The sequence below is a fragment of the Bos grunniens genome, chromosome 14, assembly GCF_055505025.1.
Source record: "Bos grunniens cultivar Pamir isolate PY7600 chromosome 14, Bosgru_T2T1.0, whole genome shotgun sequence".
Lineage (NCBI taxonomy): Eukaryota > Metazoa > Chordata > Mammalia > Artiodactyla > Bovidae > Bos > Bos grunniens.
Window position 1 is genome coordinate 65,506,833 of NC_141178.1, and position 23,226 is coordinate 65,530,058.

The 23,226-nt window shown below is 50.9% G+C and overlaps 1 protein-coding gene across 4 annotated transcripts in view; it reads left to right on the plus strand.

Moving 5' to 3' along the window:
• The window catches only part of ZHX2 (zinc fingers and homeoboxes 2), a 181,433-nt gene that overhangs the window by 60,215 nt on the left and 97,992 nt on the right, over positions 1 to 23,226 (plus strand). The window contains exon 1 of one of the 4 annotated variants that reach the window (XM_086337038.1): positions 1 to 17,090. This exon is cut by the window's left edge and continues 14,692 nt beyond it. The exons of the other annotated variants lie outside the window; for them this stretch is intronic. The gene's annotated coding sequence lies outside the window, so the exon portion shown is untranslated. The remainder of the gene's footprint in view (positions 17,091 to 23,226) is intronic. 4 annotated transcript variants of the gene reach the window in all.

The window sequence follows — 23,226 nt, forward strand, 5'->3', positions numbered from 1 at the left end:
GAGTGGGTTGTCATTTTCTTCTCCAGGGGATCTTCCCTACCCAGGGATCGAACCCACATCTCCTGTGCTGCTACATTCCAGCCTGCTGGGGTTTTGTGTGGGGTCTAGCCTGGCTGATGTTCTGTTTGCCTGTAAGGCCTTGGGATCCCAAGGAACATTCAGCAGGTAGCAGTGGAGCTGGTGCGTCTTAGCAGGGGAGCTTTTTTCCCTCTAGCATGTGAAAATTGGCCTGTTGTTTAATAAGAAGCTCACTGATTTGTGAAAACATGTAAAACACAGAGCAACTAGAAAATACAGGTGGCCAGGAGGGTTTTATCCATACTTAGCTCTTTACTCTTACTACTCATCAACATAGACAAACACACACACACACACAGATCATCGTGCTTGTGTATGTGTGTTGTTTTGGTTTGGGTTTTATTCCAGTTATATCTGGCAGGGATCTCAGGTTTTCTAAGGCAGCGCCTTTCCTTCAGCATGTCCTACTTCTTCTAACTGTTCTCTTCTCTCTGCAAAGAGAAGAAAGGAAGGAAAGAAGGAGAGGGAGGGAGGGAGAGAGGAAAGGAAAGAAGGAAATGCCCTCAGACATGGATCCATTGGGGTGGCCAGGGACCTCCACACAGTGGCTTCAAAGTGTTAACGCTTTCTGTTTTAAGAGGATAGACATGCATCGTACCTGCCCAAACTCTGTCTGCGCTCTTGAAAGCCGCTTGGTGGAGCCCACCCATGTTGGAATTGGCCTTGAAAGTCAGTAGCTCTAGCCCAGGAACTGCCACTTAACCATGCCACCTTCCTCCAGCCCCCGTGGCCAGACTGACTTGCCCATCTCCTCCGGGAGGTGGTGAGAGCAGAAGAGACCATGGATCTAAAACCTTCCCTCCAGTCTGAGAGCTGGGTGGAATCCCAGGAATCCAGGTGTTTTCCTGAGAAACCTGAGGCCCAGAGAGAGGAGGTAAACTGCCAAGGCAGAAAAGCAGACCTGACTACAGTAGAGTTTTGTCCTGGGGGTCTTGTTGCTCTCTCCTTCTGAGTGATTGGTTTGCAAATGATGAATGAAGTATCAAGTGAAAGGGAAGGAAAACTTCTCTGTGAATCTCTCTGGCCAGAGCACCTTTGCCAGCTGCTAAAACTGAACACTTCGAGACTAAATACTCAGTTTGTCTCTATTTCCATCTCTCTGTCTGTCTGTTTCTCTCACACACAGTCACATCCATGCATACGCATTTCTTGGTATAAATAGCAAAAAGGCAGTGACTGTTCTTTACAAGAAAAGAATTACACTCTTTTTCACTGATTATGGGGAAACGTGTTGACCATTGTCTAACTTTGCAAGACAGAATGTAAGACATGAAGGAGTGAAGCTTGACATTAAGAAGAATCTATTGCCCAAACTCCCTTGCATCCATGGAGCTTGGTGGCCTTGTATTTGCCTAACCCCCATTTCCCCATTAGCTGTATCCTCTTTTCACAGACAGACACATTCCTGGTTCTCCTGCCCCCAACACACATAGGGTAAAACAAAGAACATGGGCTATTAAAATAGAGGAGTGGAACTCTATTTCTCACTAGCAGTGTGACCTTGGGTAAGTTACTTAACCTCTCTGAGCTTTAGCTTCCCCATCTGGACAATTGTAACACCCCTTACTATTCCTTTAAGGATTGATAAAAGTAAAGCAGTAAAAGTGCTTAGGGTCTTCCTTGGTAGTCCAGTGATTAAAACTTCCCCTTCCAATGCAGGGGGTGCAGGTTTGATCCCTGATCAGGGAGTTAAGATCTCAGGTGCCTTGGGGTGAAAAAAACAAAACAAAAGAAGAGAAGCAATGTTGTAACAAATTCAATAAAGACTTTAAAAATGGCCCACCCCCCCAAAAAAAAAAGTTTTTCAAAAAGTGCTTAATCCAGGACAGACACAGTGTATGAGCTTAAGAAACGTTATCTGCTGCTATTCAAAGTTAGACATTGAAGATCATATTCTTGCATTGTTTTCATAAGAGAATAACCTGGTTTATCATTTAAATAAGATCTCTCTTTAGGCCTCTAGCAATCTGACTGCTCAGTAAAAATTCTAATTTTTCTGCCCAGGGCAGAACAAATATGGTCCCGGTTTTAAGCGCATCATAGCTGGGTTGTTATCTTTGGAATACTGAGACACCGGCATGGGAGTGTTCAGCACTGACTTGTGCATATAGATATCCTTATATCTGAAAAGGATATAAAATTGCAAACACTAAAAGATAGCAATGAACTGGAAATCATGAAAACAGGAGTGAAAACACAAAAGCCCAATTATAATGGAATAGAGTTATGTGGTATGCTTGCATGCGTGTTCAGTCGCTTCAGTCGTGTCTGACTCTTTGCAACCCCATGGACGGTGGCCCACCAGACTCTTCTGTCCCTGGGATTCTCCAGGCAAGAATACTGGAGTGGGTTGCCATTTCCCTCTCCAGGGGATCTTACTGTGCTGCATTTTCTGGTTTACAGAGTAGTTTTAGCTGTTTCTCATCCCAGTGGTCTCACGACCAGCCTGGAAGGCAGGTATGATTCTGTTCATTCCACAGAAAAGAGAGTCTTAGGTTGATGCAGCGGGAAAGACAGGCCGGAGCCACATCACACTGGGCCTTGCAAGACTTGGTAAAGAAATCTAAATTATTCCCAGTTCAGCAGGAAGCCTTCAAAGGCTTAAGCAGAAAAGTACTGCAGTCTTATCTACAGTTTTAGAAGATCTCTTGGTAGAGAGGGGAAAGAGCCAAACAGGAGCCAAGGAGGCCATGTAGAAGGTGGCTTTGGAAGTTCAGGCAAGAAATGACAGACTTCCCTGGTGGTCCAGTGGTGAAGAGTCCACCTGCCAGGGCAGAGGACATGGATGCAACCCCTGCTCTGGGAAGATTCCACATGCTGCGGAGCAACTAAGCCCCTGAGCCACAACTACTGAATTTTGAGCACTCTGGAGCCTGTTCTCAGCAACAAGAGAAGCCACCGCAGTGAGAAGCCCTCGGCACCACAGCTAGAGAGTAGCCCCAATCCCACAACTAGAGAAAGGCTGCTTGCAGCAACAAAGACCCAGCACAGCCAAAAAAAAATTTTTTTAATTAAGTTGTTCCTTTCATCCTGGTGGCAGCAGGGGCTGTTTTTCAAAAAGGAAATTGTATAGTGCTTATGGCAATAAGCTTCCCTGGTGGCTCAATTGGTAAAGAATCCTCCTGCAATGCAGGAGACCCCAGTTCTATTCCTGGGTCGGAAAGATCCGCTGGAGAAGGGATATGCTACCCACTCCAGTATTCTTGGGCTTCCCTGGTGGGCTCAGCTGGTAAAGAATCTGCCTGCAATGCAGGAGACCTGGGTTGGATCCCTGGATTGGGAAGATCCCCTGAAGAAGGGAAAGGCTACCCACTCCAGTATTCCTGGAGAATTCCATGGACTGTATAGTCCATGGGGTCACTAAGAGTTGGACATGGCTGAGCGACTTTCACATGGAGATAAAGAGAAGAGGGTGGTTGGCGATGTGGTGGTCACAAGGTGGTCTTAGGTGGGTTGACTGTGGATGTTGATGGGGAGGGAGAACCAGGTGTGGCGCCAGCTTCCTGGCAGGTCAGTGGGTGGTTGATGGTGGGTTGATGGTGGTTAATGTCTGCAGAGGAACAGGTTTCTGTGGAGGTGAGGGGAGGCTTTACTTGGATTTATTTTTGGAAGGAGGGTATCTCCTTCCAATCACTGGGCCTTCTTATGGCAGAGAACAGGCTGTATTCTCCTGCTTCTGGGCACTGAATAAATGGTGTCTGTGAGCTGGGTGCACTCAGGTTCAGCCTAGGGCAGCCTGTCTCCAAAGAATGCCACCGCTGGCCAGGCACTGCGTTCCTTCTGCCGCCAAGGAACCAGGGAGCCATTAATGACCCCTTCTGAGAACTCTGGGCCCCCGTACAAGAAACAAACAAAAAGCCCTGATGTCCTGCCTTCTCGCGTTTCAGGCTTTGGTAGCTTTATCTTTTGCCAGTCTCCACAGGATCTTTCCTCTGCTAATGTTGGAAAGCGATGCTTGTTTTTTTTTTTTTTTTAATGTTGTACTCAGGCCTTAAATAACCTTTACCATGAAGTAGATGAAGCCTAGTAAAATGGTATTAATAATAACATTGACAACAATGATGAGCTTTGGTAAAGTATCCTCTTTTATATACACTGTTTGAGTTTAGCCTGGAGACAATCAAGTGAGCTAAGTGGCAGGTTAAGCTCTGTTTGGGAGGCCAAGGAATATAGTGGCCACGGGCATTAAAAGTGTGATAACAATGGCATTGCCGAGACTTCCCTGGCTGTCCAGGGGTGAAGACTTCGCCTTGCAGTTCGGGGAGTGCAAGTTCAATCCCTGGCCAGGGAGCTAAGATCTCGCATGCCTTGCAGCCAGAAAACCAGAACATAAACAACAGAAGTGATCTTGTAACAAAATTCAATGAAAACTTTAAGAATGGTCGACATCAAAAATTACCTTTGGAAAAATGGCATCTCTGAATTAAAAGAATTGAGGTCCTTGGAAGGGGCTGGCCTGTAAACAGTAGCTGCTGTTGTGTACATGGTTAGTGTCTAGACAGAGGCGCAGTGAAACCGCACCACACACACAGCAGTGGAACCAACCCTGAGTTGTGTACTTCAACAAAAGTTCAAAGTGTCAGTCGCTCAATCATGTCCGACTCTTTGTGGACCCCATGGGCTGTAGCCCACCAAGAAAGTTGTGTAGGATTTGTGGTATTTCTGGATGCCATTCTCATAAGGAAGCCATGTTCCAAAGTCATGTTCAAGGGGATCCAGGCTGCTGCTGGGCCTGGACCCCCATGGAATTCCCCTCCCCCACCCCCCTCCTGGGGCTTCCCAGGTGACACTAGTGGTAAAGAACCCACCTGCCAATGCAGGAGACTAGGAGGCATGGATCCCTGGGTCGGGAAGATCCCCGGGAGGAGGGCATGGCAACCCACTCCATTATTCTTGCCTGGAGCATCCCATGGACAGAGGAGCCTGGGGGGCTACAGTCCATAGGGTCACACAGAGTCAGACACGACCGAAGTGACTTAGCACGCATGCATGCACCCCCCTCTTCAGCAGTTTCCACACCTCCCCCTTGCAAGTGTCCCTCCCAGGTGAGGCGGGTTGAACACACCACCCAGGACTGTTCTGGCCTGTCCCCGCCTCCCTGCCTCCCAATTGGGTGCCCCCTTCTGATGCGCCCCATTCTTTGAAGTAGGGTTCAGACCCCACCTCCACCTCCTCCTTCCCTGAGCCCCACCCTCATGGCACCCTTTTCCAATGGAGTTCTGCATCGAAGCCCTCCCGGGCCCACCTCACCCATCCCAGGTGTGAGTCTTGGCTCCCCCATCAGGTCGATGGGGACAGAAGCCGCACCTCGTACCTTGTGATTCTCCAGCTCCCATGTGCCAGGCCAGGGCCAGAGCAGGTGGCATGATGTTATGCAACTGCCTTGTAGAAAATAGTGAAATAACCATCCCCAGGACTCGCCTGTGCAGAGGGGTAGTGTGTTCATCAAGTCATCCCGATGGGAAGTTTACTCCTTACTCCAGAGGCAGCACCCCAACCCAGAGCCTCTGAGACCCCCAAGAACATTCAGGAACATCCCTACACCCCACACTGTTATCCTCGTCATCAAATCTCTGCCCTTTGCAGGTGGCGCCAAGGCTCACATCTCTGGAATGTGGACTGTCACTCTTTAGAAATACAGTTGTTGGGGAGGGGTGGTCAGAATCGGGGGCAATTATACAGTCATGTGCCCACTTTTACCCTTCGCCACCTGTCCTGCCTCTGAAGACAGCTCCAGAGGAGGTTTCCACACTTGTCCTGGGCACTGTGGAGATGGCTCTGCAGGCTCTGCGGTGGGGACCTTGTTGAGACAGTGCTTCGCTTTGTGCGGGTCCGTTCTGGGAGCGTGTTTTCAGTTTGCCCTCAGAGAGGAACAAACCAGTAAGTGTGTGCGTGAGTGGGACCTGGTTACCTCGTAGCCCAGGTGTGCTTCTGAGGGTCAGCGTGTGTGGTGCTTGTGTTGTTTGTGTGTGTGTGCACCTTGGGGGAGAGAGCGGGGGTCTTCTGGGCCAGTCGGCGGGCCAGGGAGACAGTCCTGTTTTTGAAGCAGCCATAATGTTCCTCCCTCCCCAGCCCCCAAATTTGTTTCAGCCCAGTGGTTCCCTCCACTGACCTGAACGTAATGATTGTATTCTTCATAAATAGAACACCCCCCCACCACCCCCGATTCCCAGCCCACCCCCGACATGAACCGCCCTCTGCTCATTAAGGGCTCTAAAAACACACTTCTCTGTGGGAAGATGCCTGGGCCCCTTCACAGGCCCCAATTGTCACAAGTCCCTCTGTCCATCTCTGAAAATGCTGAAGCTCTGACGAGGCATAGGGGTGGGGGGAGGTGGGGAAGGATATCATCTTCCCTGGATCCCTAATATTTGGGTTCTATCCGGTAAAATGTTTTTCCGGGCATCGGAGGGAGAGAAAATGGACCTTTTCTGCTTCTGCTTCCAGGCTGATTTCAGCTGCGGGCAGAGGTTCAAGCACAGCGGGTGTGGCCTGCCCCAGCTCGCCTCCCTCTTCAGTCCCTGTGTCCCCAGTGGGAGGGGAGCCAAGAGGATTTCAGGGTCGGTATCACGGAAAGGAGGTGGTTTTGAAATTCAGATGGTACGCTGTTGCTAAGTGACTGTTGTGAACCTTGGTGGCACTGAAATCTAGGTACCGAGGCCACCACCCCACCAGGGTCTCTCTGGGGCCACTTGTTCCTGGACCCAGAGCAGCTGGAGACTGGAATCACCAGATTGGGTGGCATTCCCAGCAGAGCCCTGGATCCACGTGGTGGCGGCCGAGAGGCACTAGACGATCTGGACAAGGGCCTTTCTGGGTTTTTCAAAGTGGAGAGGTGGGGATCGAGGGCAGGGAAAGGTGTCCAGCCTCCCTGCTAGAAGCCCAAGGGAACCTGGTCCTGCCGTCCACCAGCTGTGTTCCTGGCATGGCCTTGTGGCTCTGACCTCCAGTTCCTCGTTGGAGACACAGGGTGAAGAGCACCCGCCTACTGAGTGAGCGGCTCTAAAGGCAAGCATCCCCAGCTCTGCGGCACTCTTGCTGCGTGCCTTTGAGCAAGTGACTTCATCTCTGTGCCGGACTTTCCCTGCCGTTTTAGTTTCCTGTGATTGCTATGACAGAGGACCACAGATTGGGTGACTTAACAAAAATCGAACCTCTCATAGTTCTGGAGGCCAGAAGTCCAAAATCCAGAGTCAGCAGGGCCCTGCTCCCTCTGGAGGCTCTAGGAGAGAGTTCTTCCTTGCCTCTTCCAGCATCTAGAAGTTTTTGGCGTAACTTGTGTCTGTATCACTCCCAGCTCCGCCTCTGCCTTCACCGTCACCTTTCATAGGTGGGTTCTTCTCCAGGTGTTCTTATGAGGCCCCTTGCTGATGAATTTAGGGCCATCTGGAGAAGCCAGAATGATCTCATCTTGAGAGCCTTTACTTAGTTGCACCCACGAAGACTCTTTTCAAGTAAGGTCACATTCACAGGTCCTGGGGACGAGGACGTAGACATGTCACTGGGGGAGAGGGACACAGTTCAACCCACTACACTGGTTTATTAAATGAGGATGACAATGGAGATTACACACATTCATGCATCTCATGTTCTTTGCGCTATGCCCAGCACACAGCAAACCTTCAGCATTTGCTCAAGTCATAATCCTCACCAAGTCATCATTTCATAATCACCATCACCACCATCCTCACTACCATCCCTAACGTTTGTGAAGAGGCTTCCCAAACTGAACACATCTAAAATTAACTCTTGCCTCTCATTCTTTTACCTCTCAGAAAATAGATACCTCTGTTTAAAAATCCTGGTTTCCTCTTTCTCTCTCCCACTTCATTACATCTGATAAGTCCTGTCTATTCTGCCTTCAAAATATATACCCAGTGTGACCGCCGGCTCCCAGGATCACCACGTTGCACCCTTCCAGGGGGCACCCTTCCCATTTTGGTGGCTGTGAATGCCACCTCTGGGGTCATATTCAGCCCCGTGGTACTGCTCCCTGCCACCTCCATCCCCATCTCCCAGTTCAAGCCCCGTCACCTCTCACGTGGGTCATTGCAGTTGCCGTTGGCTGTCCTCTCGGCCCCTCTCAGCTGCAGCCCTCCGCTTACTTCATACACAAAACCCTGACTGTCTCCTCTCCTCAAAACTACAGACTTCTTAAAAACACAGGTCAGATTGTCAGTCGCTACTCTAAACCCTACACTGCTTCCCGCATCTCAGAGCAAAAGCCAAAGTCCTTATGGTAATCCCAGCCACATCACCTTTCCCTCTGCCACCAGCCTTGAGCAACACACACGCGCGCGCATGCACGCGCGGACACACATTTGTCCTTGCTCCTTCTCAGTCTGGAACACTCTTTCCCCCATTATCTACGTGGGAAAGATCTCCCTCGTATCGTTCAGGTTCTGCTTAGAAGACATGCTGTCATGGAGGCCTTGCCTGGCCACTTCAGGGTCATAGCTCAGCCAGAACCTCTCAAATCTCCACCATCTTCTGTTTTTTGTTTTTTTTTTTCCAAAGCACATCTGGCTACCTGGCACTGGCTGTTTATTTGTCTGTCGCATCGTCCACCCTCCCCCATCACATTCCTGGAAGGAGACACTGTGTTTTGATGACTGTTGAGTCCTCAGCCCCGAGTAGCTGTTAAGCTCGTGAGAAGCATGTTCTGGATGAGGGAGTGATGACGCGAGGGGCTCTGGTTTTGTGTGTGTCTTCCAGCTCTCCCAGCAGCCACTGGTGTTGATGTGGTCCCCTCCTCATTTTGTCGGGCACAAGAATAAATAAATGTCCCTGGACTACTGAACTCAAGATTGGTAGCAAAAAGATCTGAACCAGCTAGTCTCTTGCCAGAACCCACTTTCCGAATCTCCATCTGTCAGGAGGCAGAAACAAAAGACCGTAGTGACAGACCTTTGGAAATGGAAACGTGCGATGTGAGTGCACCAGGGCGACAGCAGCCAAGCGCAGCACGTCTACGCAGATTGCTCCGAAATTATTTGGGTCTCCTTCCTGTTTAATTTTTAAAATTGTGAGAACTTTTTTTTACTGCCTCCCTAGGCAGTACAATATGAGGGGGAAAGAAACGTGTCCGAGAGGCCCTATTGCTCCATTGAATTTTTACTGTCAGCCTTCGGTGGCCTGGAATGTTCTGGAAATGGGGCACTCAGGCTGCATGAATGTGCCCTTTATTCCAAAAACAGGTCAGTCCATTTTCCACCTTGAGTAAACATGGTGTGTTGATAAGAATCAAATATTTCAGTGTGGGGCCATGCAAAGATGCATTCTCAACTCTACCGCTGAGATAACCTGTGTCCTTAAACAGTTATAATAGTAACTCTTACTGCCTGAGTCTTACCAGGTGCTAGGGACATTCCAAGTGCTTTATACTTGTTAACTCATTAAGTTCCCCAAACCAACCTTGGGAGTAAGTACACTTATTAACCCCAGTCACCCTAGGTGGCACAGTGGGTAAAGAATCTGCCTGTAATGCAGGAGACACAAGGGATGCGGGTTCAGTCCCTGGGCTGGGAAGATCCCCTGGAGGAGGGCACGGCAACCCACTCCAGTGTTCTTGCCTGGGGAATCTCATTGACAGAGGAACCTGGCAGGCTACAGTCCGGTGGATCACAAAGAGCTGGACATGACTGAGCATGCACGCAGTCTCCACAATAACCCTGTGACCCCCATTTTACAGATGAGGGGCCTGAGGCCGCATGGCTCCAGGGCGACCTGTGCGTGTAGTCACACAGTGAGGAAGCAGTTAACCCAGCATCCGCCTGTCTTAACTCAGCTTGTCTGGTGACCCCTCCCAGTTAAAGCCTGCAGGGACTCCTGGTCGTGACTCCTGGATAGAGGACAGTGCTCAGACTTCTTGGTGTCAGGGGCCCCTGAGCCCGAGGCACTCACCCCTCCAGCCCGTGTCCTAGCCCCTCCACCTTCACACTCAGGCACGCTCAACCGCACTGCTCAGGCCATGCCCTTGCCCTGCACCTAGCCTCTCCACTGCCTTCCTTGGAACACACCCTCCTTCCCCTTCTGACTGGTGACTTCCTGTCCACCCTCCAGGGACCAGGCCAAAGCCACCTTCTCCCTGCAGCCTCTGGTGACCCGCCATCCCCCACGCCCTTTTCCCTGCCCAGTGTCACTCTGCCCCAGGGCACCCTGAACCATGCGTCTTTGCTGCTTGGCTCACCTGCTGTCACTGGCACCAAACCCAGGCCTCAGAGAGAGGGACAGTTACAGCAAGGAGCAGTGTGCATGTGCAAGGACCAGACTAAGAGCTTTCTGATTCCTTATGGTTTTTTAAAAATATGTGCCAGCCCAACAAAACAGCTCTGTGGCTGGTGTTCAAACCATGGGCCAGCAGTTTGAGTCTCCTGGGAGCTCCTCGGGGGTTCCTGTGCTTCCCTCCACTGTCGGTGCTTAAACGAAGCGGGGAGAAAGGAAGAGAGGAGAGGAGGAGCACTTACTTTCCTAGACCTGGCAATTTGGCTTCCATAAAACAAGCTGTGTTCATCTGCTCGAGCTGTTGTAACAAACTACCATAAAAATGGGTGGCTTAAACATCAGAAATTTATTTTCTTACAGTTTCTGGAGGCTGGAAGGCCAAGACTTAGGTTCCATTCCTTTCTGTTTCTGGTGATGACTCTCTTCCTCGCTTGTAGACGGCCACCTTCTAGCTGTGTTCTCACGTGGCCTCTCCTCGGTTTTTGTACTCGGAGAGAGCAAGCTCTCTGGTGTCTCTAAGAACACTAATTATATGGGATCAGGCCCCCATTGTTATGACCTCATTTAACCACCATTAGAAGTCCCATTTCCAAATACTGTCACACTGGGGGTAGGGCTCCAACATGGCTTCCCAAGTGGCGCGAGTAGTAAAGAAATGCCCTGCCCATGCAGGAGCCGTAAGAGACGTGGGTTCGATCCCTGGGTCAAGAAGATCCCCTGGACTAGGAAATAGCAGCCCACTCCAGTATTCTTGCCTGGGAAGTCCCATGGACAGAGGAGCCTGGTGGGCTACAGTCCATGGGGTCACAAAGAGTTGGATACGACCGAAGCAACTCAGCACGCATGCGTATAAATTCGGGGTATGGAGGACGCACATTCAGTCCGTATCACATGGCATGCAGGTCATTCAATCCGCAGGTCTTTCCTGTGTCCTCACTATGGGGATTCGGAAAACACCGAAGGCAAACAGCGGAGTCCAGTGGTCAAAATCACAGACTCTCCTATGAGGCAAATTCAAGTTTGATACCTAGCTCCACCACTTGCTGGCCGAGTGACCTCAGACAATCTACCCACCTTCTCTGAGCCTCGCACCCCTTATTATGAAAGGAGGACAGTGATACTGACCACACAGGGCTTGTGTGAGGGTGAAGTGAGATCCAGGCATGTCCACCGGCCCAGCATCGCTGGGGACCCCGCTGGAGGGACAGTTATTGAGCGCATCCTCCGTGTACGGGGCTCCGAGCCGGGTGTGGGGTATCTGGTGGCGAGCAGGACAGAGCGATGCCTTCTTCTCCTTCTTCCTCAAAGAGCCAGATGATAAACAAGGAAATGTGTGATCAGGTAGCAAGCAAGTCAGTCGTTGGCGAATGGGACGTGGGCTGTAAAGAAATAAAACAGGCAGAGGGCAGGATGGGAGGAAAGCCCTCACTGGGGAGGTGAATTGGACAAGAAGCTGAGGCCAAAGACTCAGGGCAGAGTCTTCTGGGTGGGGAAGCGGCAGTCGTGAAGGCCTGAAGGTGGGCACACTGGGTGCCCACATGAACAGTTGGCATTCATTGTGACATGCGACCCCACCCTTGGAGGCCGCCACCCTGTGGGGACACAGGACCTCTGCCCAGCCCTCCAGCCCTGGAGCAGGGCGGAGCCGAACCAGCTGTCAGAGGGGAGCAGAGCCTTGACTGGAGTGCTGGGGGCAGCAGGACAGGGGAGGAGGAAGATTTGGCATTGCGGGCGGGGTCGGGGGGCAGCAAGCATCCCTGCAGGGAGAGGGGAGTTCGGTTGAAGAGCCTGGAATCTGAGGGACCCTCAGAGATTGCTCAGGCCTGAGCCCAGTCCGAGAGCAGTGTCAGTCCAGGAGCCCGAGGCGCCCCATGGATGAGCTCGGCATGAGCTGACGAGGGCAGCAGCCCCCATTGCCACGGCCGGGTGGGCAGGTTGCTCGTTCTGGAGACTGGGCGCCCCACTCAAGATGCAGGGCCCGGGTGGAAATCCAGCGCTGTGAGTCACAACCAGATGTACAGCCTGTCAGGGAGAACCAGGGCCGAGGGGAACTGGTCACGGTTTCCTGGAAGCGTCCTGAGTGTGGGGGAGGGGTCCGCTGAGGACAGGTGCCCGTGGGGGCAGGGCCGAGCCAGGAGACCCGCTGGGGGGCCGGCCCGGCTGCACTGTCAGCACTGGGGCCGAACTTTCCATGGCCACCGGGGGTGTCAGAGCCTGATGCCCATGGACCCAGCTGAGGCACATTTGGGGTCCTCCGTCTCCCCTCCCACAGCGTGTCTGGAGTTTCCCGGACTTCTGAGAGGTGGCATGCCCCTCAGGGTGTGGATGTGGGGAAAGCAGCCCAACTGGGACTTCTGCATTGTCGTCCCATAAACTTGGATCCAAATCCATGGACTTCCACAAGCTCAGCCCCTCTCTGGTCCTGGTTCCTCTCACCTCCAAACGGATGGGATAAATTGGGAGCTCTCCGAGGTTCCACCCAGGCAATTCCTTTGTCTTCCTCCCTATAGATAGGAGTGGGGGCTTCCCAGGTAGCCCTAGTGGTAAAGAACCCACCTGCAATGCAGGAGACATAATGAAACACGAGGTCGATCCCTGGGTTGGGAGGATCCTCTGGAGGAGGGCCTGGCAACCCACTCCAGTATTCTTGCCTGGAGAATCCCACGAACAGAGGAGCCTGGCAGGTTACAGTCCATAGAGTTGCACAGTGTTGGACACGACTGAAGCAACTCAGCACATAGATGAGAGACACTGAGGCCACAGAGCGAGGAGCCTGCTCTGAGGAAGCGCATCTGGAGCTTGGCCAGATCTGCTCCCTTCCCCCACCCCACCCCGTGTTCCAATGTCCTGCAGCCCCTTCCCGATCTTCTCCTTCCTGGCCCCTCTTACCCTCCTTCCCCTCTACCCATGCTCCTCATCTGCAGACATGGAGGCTCAGCCATTCCTGGGGTGGGGGTGGGTCCCAAGTCTAAACCAAGAGAAGAACTCCCAGGGCCATGGCCATCTGTGTGTACTCACTGGGATAAGCAGGCAGGACCTCCTCCAGCCACCTCCTGTCTGAATCCTACATACACATCCTTCAATCCAGTTTTGAACTGGATTGAAGGCGCCTCCACCAGGAAGCCTTCCGGATCTCCCCAGCCAGAGTCATCACCTTACCCAGCCGCCCCCAGGCACCCCACTTCATAATTCTGCAGGTGCCATTTTTACTTTTGTTGTTGTTTAGTTGCTAAGTCGTGTCCGACTCTGCGACCCCATGGACTGTAGCTGGCCAGGCTCCACTGTCTATAGGGTTTCCCAGGCAAGAATACTGGAGTGGGTTGCCATTTCCTCCTCTAGAGGAAACTTCCTGATCCAGGGATCAAACCCAAGTGTCCTGCGCTGGCAGGTGGACTCTACCACTGAGCCACCAAGGAAGCCCCCTTTTTTTACTTACTAGTGTTGTAATTGTTTGTGCAAACATCATAGCTCCTGTACACAATTACAGACTCACTGGACACAGTCACCAATCACCCCGTTTTGCCCATGCTCATCAGCAGCCCCCTCTTTGACATCTGATGTGGTGTTTGGATTCTAGTGTTGGGTAGATATGTGCGGAATAAATAGAGTTTTCTTCCTTCTGTGTAGCACAAAGATTCTTTCCTTCCAGAATGAATGACCGGATGTGTAAGAGCATGTGTTCTATAGCTGCAGTGGGTAGAATCAGCTCCACCGACACAGAGCAGGACCCTGGACAAGTTTCTAACACCCATGCCTCAGTGTCCCCACGTGTAAATCGAGGATCGTCATAACCTCCCTACCTCACAGGCTGACTGTGAAGGTTAGATGAGTCATGCTTGTCAAGTGCTTGATGTCATGCCCAGCAGAGACCTGATTCAGTAAGCGAAGTTGTTAGATTTTGGCAGTACGATATGTAAATTTTTCTTTGATTTTTTTTTCTTTTTTTAATATTACACCGTCTTGCAAAATTCGAGTTTGGCTTTAGGTAGTTGCCAGGTCCTTTCCAATCCTTGCATTCATTGAACCTGTGTCGGGCATTCAGTGCCATCTGCAGAGTCCCTGGATACGCTGGCTCGGAGCAGGGGGCAGGGAAGGGAGAGCGAGCCTTCACTGGCGTAACTGCTCGCCAGCTCGGGGCTAGCAGCCACATGAAGCGCTCTTACTCAGTTCATGTGACTCGACAAATTTGGAATGTGTTGGGGAGAGAGTTTTTCCAGCTATGAGTCAGTATATTTATGCTCTCTCACACACATTTAAAAATTTTAAAAAGAAAGAGACTTTAGCGAGAATTCATTTATGAGTGCAAAGTGGACATCTCTGGAAACTGTGTTTTGACCCTGAAGGCAAATAATACTTAAGATATTTAATAAAGGGTTCAAAACAAGAGTCAAGGGAAAGAGAACACAGCTAGCTGCCTTTTTCCTTCTGTATTTTCAGCTGCTGAAGTGCACATTGGAGGACCAATATAGCATGGGTTTATAAAGCACCTCCTGGATACCCCAATTTATACTCAGCATAGTGGGAAAATAGATATGTGAAAGAAGGGAGGCAGAACCAGCATTTACTAAGCACCTGTTATGTGCCAGGTAATTAGAGCTGGGGTGGGGGTACATGTCCCAAGTTCAAGAGACAGCGTGGGGAAAATGGAATAATTGTATTCAGACATGCTTGGGCTCAAACTACAGCAGCCTACTTTTAGAATGTTATCTAAGGCCCATCTTAGCCCATTTTGTGGATGGCAAAACTAAGGCTCAGAGAAGAGAAAATAATTTGTCTATGGACACAAAGCTCTTAAGTAGTGGAAACCATATTCTAAACAGGGTTTGTTACCCTTCTGCCTTATGCCACACAAAATATGTGATACAGCAGGTTTCAGATATCACAGAAGAGACAACACAGGATTATGTTAGCTGGGAGAAGGGAAACAAACACAGCGACTTCTACAGTTGCACCAGCTGCTGCCTTGAAGCAGTTTCCAGAAAGCAGTATGAGGAGGAATCGCCCCCCAGAAAGAAAAGTAAATAAATAAACTAGGTCTGTGAGTCTCCCTGGCTTCCCTGGTGGCTCAGAGGTTAAAGCATCTGCCTGCAATGTGGGAGACCTGGGTTCAATCCCTGGGTCGGGAAGATCCCCTGGAGAAGGAAATGGCAACCCACTCCAGTATTCTTGCCTGGAGAATCCCATGAACAGAGGAGCCTGGTGGGCTACAGTCCACGGGGTCGCAAAGAGTCAGACACGACTGAGTGAGCGACTTAAGGTTAAGGTGAGTCTCCCTATGGTGAAGAAATTTGGGTTAAATCAGTGTCCCCGAGGAAGGAGGGAAGCAGGCACACCCATTCTCGGTGATAACACTCACATATCCTAAGCAGGTACCACTTTCTCACAGATCAGTCCCTTTAACCACCTCCGGACATGACGGAGTGCACGCGCACACACACGCACGCATGCACACACGCATACACACACTTGACACGACTGAGCATGCGCACGTTATGGATGATAAAGAACCTGCACACACACACACACACACACACAGAGTTGACATGACTGAGCACTCGCACACACACACATTAGGGATGATGAAGAACCTGCACACACACACACATACACTTGACATGACTGAGCACGCACACATACACACGTTAAGGATGATGAAGAACCTGCTTTTCGTCCAGGCAGGTCCTCTCTGCACACACACACACACACACACACACATACAGTTGACACGACTGAGCATGTGCGTGCACACACACACACAGTTGACATGACTGAGCGTGTGCGCACACACACAGTTGACATGACTGAGCATGCACACACACACATTAGGGATGATGAAGAACCTGCACACACACACTTGACATGACTGAGCATGCACACATATACACACTGGGGATGACGAAGAACCTGCTTTTCGTCCAGGCTGGTCCTCTCTGCACACACACACACACACACACACACACACACACACACAGAGTTGACACGACTGAGCGTGTGCGCACACACACAGTTGACATGACTGAGCACGCACACACACACATTAGGGATGACAAAGAACCTGCACACACACACCACACGTTAGGGATGACAAAGAACCTGTGCGTGCACACACACACACATTAGGGATGATGAAGAACCTGCTTCTCGTCCAGGCTGGTCCTCTCTGCACACACACACACACAGTTGACACAACTGAGCATGCATACACATGAGGGATGACGAAGAGCCTGTACACACACACATGTTAGGGATGACAAAGAACCTGCACGCACGCACACACATTAGGGATGGCGAAGAACCTGCTTTTCGTCCAGGCTGGTCCTGTCTGCTGTTATTTACTTTAAAGAAAGAAACCAGCGCCCGCCCAGAGGGCTTGCGTTTCCAGCTCACTTACATCTCTTTTGCACGGGCTCATTTTCATAGACTCCCAGTCTCCAGGGAGCCGTGTCTTTCCCTCGGAAACATGAGCTGTAATCAAAGATGTATTCATCCGCACACATCTGCCGACAGCCACGCCGGAGCCATGGTTCGACGAGGCCTGACAGAAGGAGGCTCAGGCCAGGTGCCCGGGGAGAATTTTTCCCTACACAAATCAGATTGCCCTGTGGTAGCTCTTTGTAAAGATGGCAGAGTCCTAGGCGGTGCTTCTCATATTGCCAGAGGACCTGAGGGGGCCAGGGGGCTAACAGGATTCCACCACCCTTTCAGCAAGGACTGTTGCTGGCCACTGTGTGCTGAGAACTGCAGACCCTGGGAATCCAGCTCTTCTGGTGACTTCCCATCACTGACAGGTATAAAGATCCAGCTTCTTAAAGGCCAGCGAGTCCCTGGAGGAGCTGGCTCCTGTTCTTTCTCTGGCCTGCTCGGCCTTAGCCACTCTGGCCGGCTTCCATTGCTGGCTGTCCAGTGCACCTCCTCCTGCCTCGGCCCTGCACACATTCCCTCTAGCTTTCTGGATTCTTCCTTCCTCTCTTGGCCAGGTTTGCTGCCGCTTGCCTTTCAGATCCAGCTGCCCTCCCCCAGGCCCTCCATCTGCCTCCCTGGTGATCTTGCCACCACTGCATGTGCTTCCCCGTCACGTCTTTGGAGTCTGTTCTCCAGCCCAGCTGCAAGGGTGCATGCATGCGTGTGAAGTCGCTTCAGTCATATCCGACTCTGCGACACCACGGACTATAGCCCACCAGGCTCCTTGGTCCGTGGGATTCTCCAAGCAAGAATACTGGAGTGAGTTGCCATTTTCTTCTCCAGGGGATCTTCCCGACCCAGGGGTCAAACCCAGGACTCTTAAGTCTCCTGCATTGCCAGGCAGATTCTTTACCACTAGCACCACCTGGGAAGTCCTGCAAGGGTAGGGCTCACTTTATCTCCCCAGTGCTGGCCTGAAGCCAGTGCCCCATAGAGAGCTGTTGGTCCAGTGGTTAAGAATCTGCCTCACAGTGCAGGGGACTTGGGTTCGATCCCTGGTTGGGGAACTGAGACCCCACAGGTCAGGAGGCAACTAAGCCCATGCTCTCTGGAGCCCACGTACCACAAAGATAGATCTCAGGTGCTGCAACTAAGACCTGGTGCAGCCAAGTAAATATTTTAAAAAAGATTGCTGAAGGAATGGAGAGACAGCTGCTAAGTCGCTTCAGTCATGTCCAACTCTGTGTGACCCCATAGACGGCAGCCCACCAGGCGCCCCCGTCCCTGAGATTCTCCAGGCAAGAACACTGGAGTGGGTTGCCATTTCCTTCTCCAATGCATGAAAGTGAAAAGTGAAAGTCAAGTTGCTCAGTCGTGTCCGACTCTTCGCGACCCCATGGACTGCAGCCCACCAGGCTCCTCTGTCCATGGGATTTTCCAGGCAAGAGTACTGGAGTGGGGTGCCATCGCCTGTTTCTTCTCTGAAGAGACAGCAGTGAGCAAATTAAACACTGCCCTGCCCAGTGCTGGGCACATCTTCTTGGAGTGTTGATTGTATTTGACAATTTTCAGGAGAAATATTTGGGAACAAACACAGACCAATTCTAGAGTAGCATTCAGTGTTCTTGTCAATGTTCAATGCTTCAAGTTGCACCTGCACACCCCGGGGAGGTTGTGAACTCAGCCTCCTCTATAGTCTCGAGTGGGGCCATCAGGTCTTCGTGGAAGAGTAGGTTGGTTTTGGTGGAAGAGATGGCCCAGTTTGCCAGCAGCTCCAGCCATGGAGTCAAAGTCTAAGGGGCAACCTAGGGAGTGGTGGGGAATAGAAAGACCGTTCAATCAGGCCTGAGTTCAAGCCTGTCACTGGATGTTTTCTCTCAGGGTGATACGTGTGATCACCCTAAGATTCAGACTTGTTGTCTGCAAAGTGGGTATTGAGTACTTGCTCCTCAGAGTTGCTGTGATGAAGACAGAGAAGCCATGGAAGACCCACTCAGTGCGCCTCTCAGAGCAAGCACTCAGGAAGTGGTGACTTTTGTGCTCGTCCTTCACTGATCTCTCTTATGAATTAAAGGTGTTGTTGGTTTCTAAAGTGGAACATTTCCTGGTGCAAAGACAGGCAACTTAAGACCACACTGCCGGCCTACAGAATCATGGCTGCACAGAAGTGGCCTGTAACTTACCACCTTCTTTGAACTTGACCTTCCTGTCTCGTGTGAGCACAGTAGCCCCAACCCAAACCTGCTGATCCCCAGTACTGTCCTCCATGGGTTCTTCATCCTCTCCTCAATATGAGGCCATCACCCCAGGACATCATGACCTGTTTACTAGACCCGGAATTTCTTACTCATCTGCTAAATGTTTGCCGAGTGAAAAAGTGGACTGGAATAAACTGCGAGAGAGGGAGTAACCCTGGGTGTTTTTCTTCGTCTCTGAATGGTTAAAGCACTGTTCCTCTTTTTCCCCTGCAGTTGTCCAGCCATCCAGTGGGTTTAAACTAGGCCAGGAGGGGATAGGAGGGACCTGTAGGGAAAATCCTATGGGCAGATTTTTCCTCATTGGGATTTTGTGCCTTGTGATCATTTCCTGGGGAGAGGTGTGCTGAGCCAGAAAGACTGGAAATGTGTACACAGGGAGAGCTTGAAGGACAGTGAAAAGCCTTTTCCTTCATTTATGCTGCTGCTCACAACACGAGCGTCATTTCCACGTTCAGGAACTGCTGTGGGCACCACGGCACTGAATCCCCCGTGCAGCAAGGAGGCAGGTTCTGTTCAGAGCTCTACTTGGCTGGTGAGGAAAGTAAGGTCCCAGGGAGGGCAGGACTCGGCATCAGATCACAACACAAGTGTGTGAGAGAACCAAGACCAGACTCAGATGTGTCATTTCCGAGACCAGTGCCCTCACCCCCACACTGGTTAGGAAGGATCAGGTGTCTAGTGGGTGATGCCCCAGTGCTGAGTTCAAGGGGAGGGACTTCATTCATGGTCCTGTGCCTCCACTGCAGCGGGGCACGGGTTTGATCCCTGGCCAGGGTACTAAGATTCTACATGCATGTCCAAAAAAAGTGGGAAAAAAAAAGAAAAGGCTAAATGGGAAAATGGAACTGATTCATTGAGACTCCCCAGCTCCAAGAAGAATTCACTGTTTGCAGCTCCAGCCAAGCCCCACTCCACACCTCTGTGCCCAGGAAGAAGCACCTAGTCAGTTGGGGATAATAATAAGTATCACCAATAATAATAGTAGCTAACAGACTGTTCTGTGTACGTGCATACTATATCTAGCACTTACATGATTCTGAATGCTTTGTATGCATTACCTTCCTCGGTCCTGCAGGGTAATTCAGAGTTAATTTGGGGAAGTGGGAGGACAGAGCATTGACTAGACAGGGTGTCAGATAAGGTAGCCACATGGCTGCATGGAATCCAGTGGGTTCAAAAAGCTTGGGCATCGGGAGCCCGTAACACAGTGGGGCAAGGGGAAGGCAGAGTGATGAGCATTGGCCAGACCTCGCAGGGTCAGAGGCCCTGGGGTGAGAAGTGTGGTCTTTATCCTGAGACAAATGAGGGTATCCGTTAGCTGCTCCCACCTATACCACCTCTATATACATTGGTCTTCCTCACCTTCAGTCTATTATATATCTTTCTCCTTTTTTATACTGTGGCTTTCCTGAGGGTAAGGATTGGATCTTATTTATGTCTGTCTACTACCTAGCATAGAATCAGGATATGTGATTACTCAGTGTGTGGATACCTCAATAAATGATTGCTCATCAGATATTTAATATATTCAATGTTTAATAATGGTTTGTTGTTGTTGTTCAGTCGCTAAGTCGTGTCCAACTCTTTGTGACCCCATGGAGTGCAATGCGCCAGGCTACCCTGTCCTCCACTATCTCCCGGAATTTGCTCAGACTCATGTCCATTGAGCTGGTGTTGCCGTCTAACCATTTCATCCTCTGCTGCTGCTGCTGCTGCTGCTAAGTCGTTTCAGTCATGTCCGACTCTGTGCAACCCCATAGACAGCAGCCCACCAGGCTCCGCCATCTCTGGGATTCTCCAGGCAAGAACACTGGAGTGGGTTGCCATTTCCTTCTCCAATGCATGAAAGTGAAAAGTGAAAGTGAAGTCGCTCAGTCGTGTCCGACTCCTAGCGACCCCATGGACTGCAGCCTACCAGGCTCCTCCATCCATGGGATTTGCCAGCAAGAGTACTGGAGTGGGGTGCCATTGCCTTCTCTATCTCATTCTCTGCTGCCCCCTTTTCCTTTTGCCTTCAGTCTTTCCTAGTATCAGGGTCTTAACATGGTAATATTTAAAAACTATTGCAGTTCAAGGGGTCGCAAAGAGTCATTCACGACTGAGCAACTGAACTACAAAATACATACTACATGTTTGTTATACACAGATATTAGCACCTAAAATATAACTTCTATTATGCAGGCATTTCTGGTCTAAAATGTTATATGTGTGCCTATAAAACCCTGCATTCTGATAAATTCAAAAATCACAGCATTTGGGGGATAACTGGGCTGAAGCAGAGTATTCACAATTCATATGACTCTGTAATGAAGCACAATCCAAGTGACGATACCAGTTGAGTTCAAAGGGCGTAAGTTCTGAATTAGAATAAATACAATAACTATAGGGCCTGAGTGACTATAGGCCAATCAATATTGTTTTAAAAGACAGGGCCGGGGTGGGGGACTTGATGGAAGGGGCTAGCGAAGGGTTGAGGCTGCTTAGGTATAGAGGCAGAAGTGGGCAGATGTCTTCATCCCAAGTTCCTGGGGCAGAGCACTTTCAGGCCCTGCTGGAGTGTGGCAAGGATGGGTGGTCTCTTGAGCCCCCAGCCTTTGCACAAAGACCAGGGCAAACCGAGCCACACGAGCACCTCAGACAGAGCATGTGGCCACCGGAGCCCCAAGGAGGAGCTGGGAGGGCGGACCCCTGTGGCTTGCTCTGCTCAGCGGTGTGTGCCTTGCATCCAGCCACCCTCACTTGGTGGTGCAAAGTATTAACGTGCCAGGAACATTTGCCTATGAACCAGCGCGACGTCCAGGTTTTGTTGACGTCATTCGCCTGTATGCCTTGTGTGCACTGAACCTCCTTGTGGAAGCACGTTCAGCAGAACAAATGTTACATAACGGAAGGATGCCTGCTGGCCAGTTTACATCAAGGAACCTACCAGTCACACACCCTCTGAGGGTTGTGGACTGTTTTCTTCTTGGTCCACAAGTCTGTTCAGTAAACCCATTCTGTGAGCAGAGAGTAAGGCAAGATGGAGTTGGGGCACACTAACCCAAGTGAAAGTGTTAGTCACGTCCGACTCTTTGTGACCCCATGGACTGTAGCCCGCCAGGCTTCTCTGTCCACAGAATTCTCCAGGCAAGAATACTGGAGTGGTTGCCATTCCCATCTCCAGGGAATCTCCCCAACCCAGGGATCAAACCCGGGTCTCCTACATTGCAGCCAAATTCTTTATCTGAGCCACCAGGGAAGCCCCCTAGGCACTAATGAAAGTGAAAGTCATTCTGTCGTGTCTGACTCTTTGCGACCCCATGGACTATATAGTCCATGGAATTCTCCAGGCCAGAATATTGCAGTGGGTAGCCTTTTCCTTCTCTAGGGGATCTTCCCAACTCAGGGATCGAACCCAGGTCTCCCGCACTGCAGGTGGATTCTTTACCAGCTGAGCCACAAGGGAAGCCCAAGAATAGTGGAGTGGGTAGCCTATCTTTTCTCCAGAAGATCTTCCCAACCCAGGAATTGAACCGAGGTCTCCTGCATTGCAGGCGAATTCTTTACCAACTGAGCTATCAGGGAAGCCCTAGGGTACCATAAACCCATGATGTGATCCCTTTCCCCATCAGAAGCAGCTGAGCTCGCACCTCTGGACTTGGATTCTGAGGACCTCAACCCCATCCTGCCCAAAAGCTGTGTGACCTCAGGAAAATCACTTAACCTCTCTGTGCCTCAGTTTCCTCAACTGCAGAATAGCACCAGTGACATCCCCGAGTCCTTTGAAAGAGCAGATGAGCTCCTAGTGGATGGAAAGTTCTTTCTAAACTGTAAGGGGCTTTACAGAGTATTGTCCTTCCTGCCGGGCTACTCAGGTCAGCTTGCCTCCTGGGGTGCCTTCTCCTGCCGGATGCTCAGTTCTAAGGGCAGAGGGCAAATCCAGCTACACTGGGATCAGAGTAAATTAATCACTGGGATTCAATGCAGAAGTTGGGATGACCTTTGGGAAATGTTGCTGGCCTCTGACGACAGTGAGGAGGAGGGGACCCCGGCCTCCCTCCCCACCCAATGCCTCCCTCACTGAGCGCTCACCCGTCAGCCTCCTTCTCCAGGCCTGAAGTCATCTGCCGATCCCTGGCCCACTGCTCTGCCCCGGCCCCTCCCACCAAGCCAGGCCTGCCTGTCCCATCACCCTCTCATTTTGCTTCCCCGAATAGCACAGAGGAAAGGAACACTTGATTCCGGAATCACATGAACTCAGGTTTGGATGAGCTTTACCACTCAG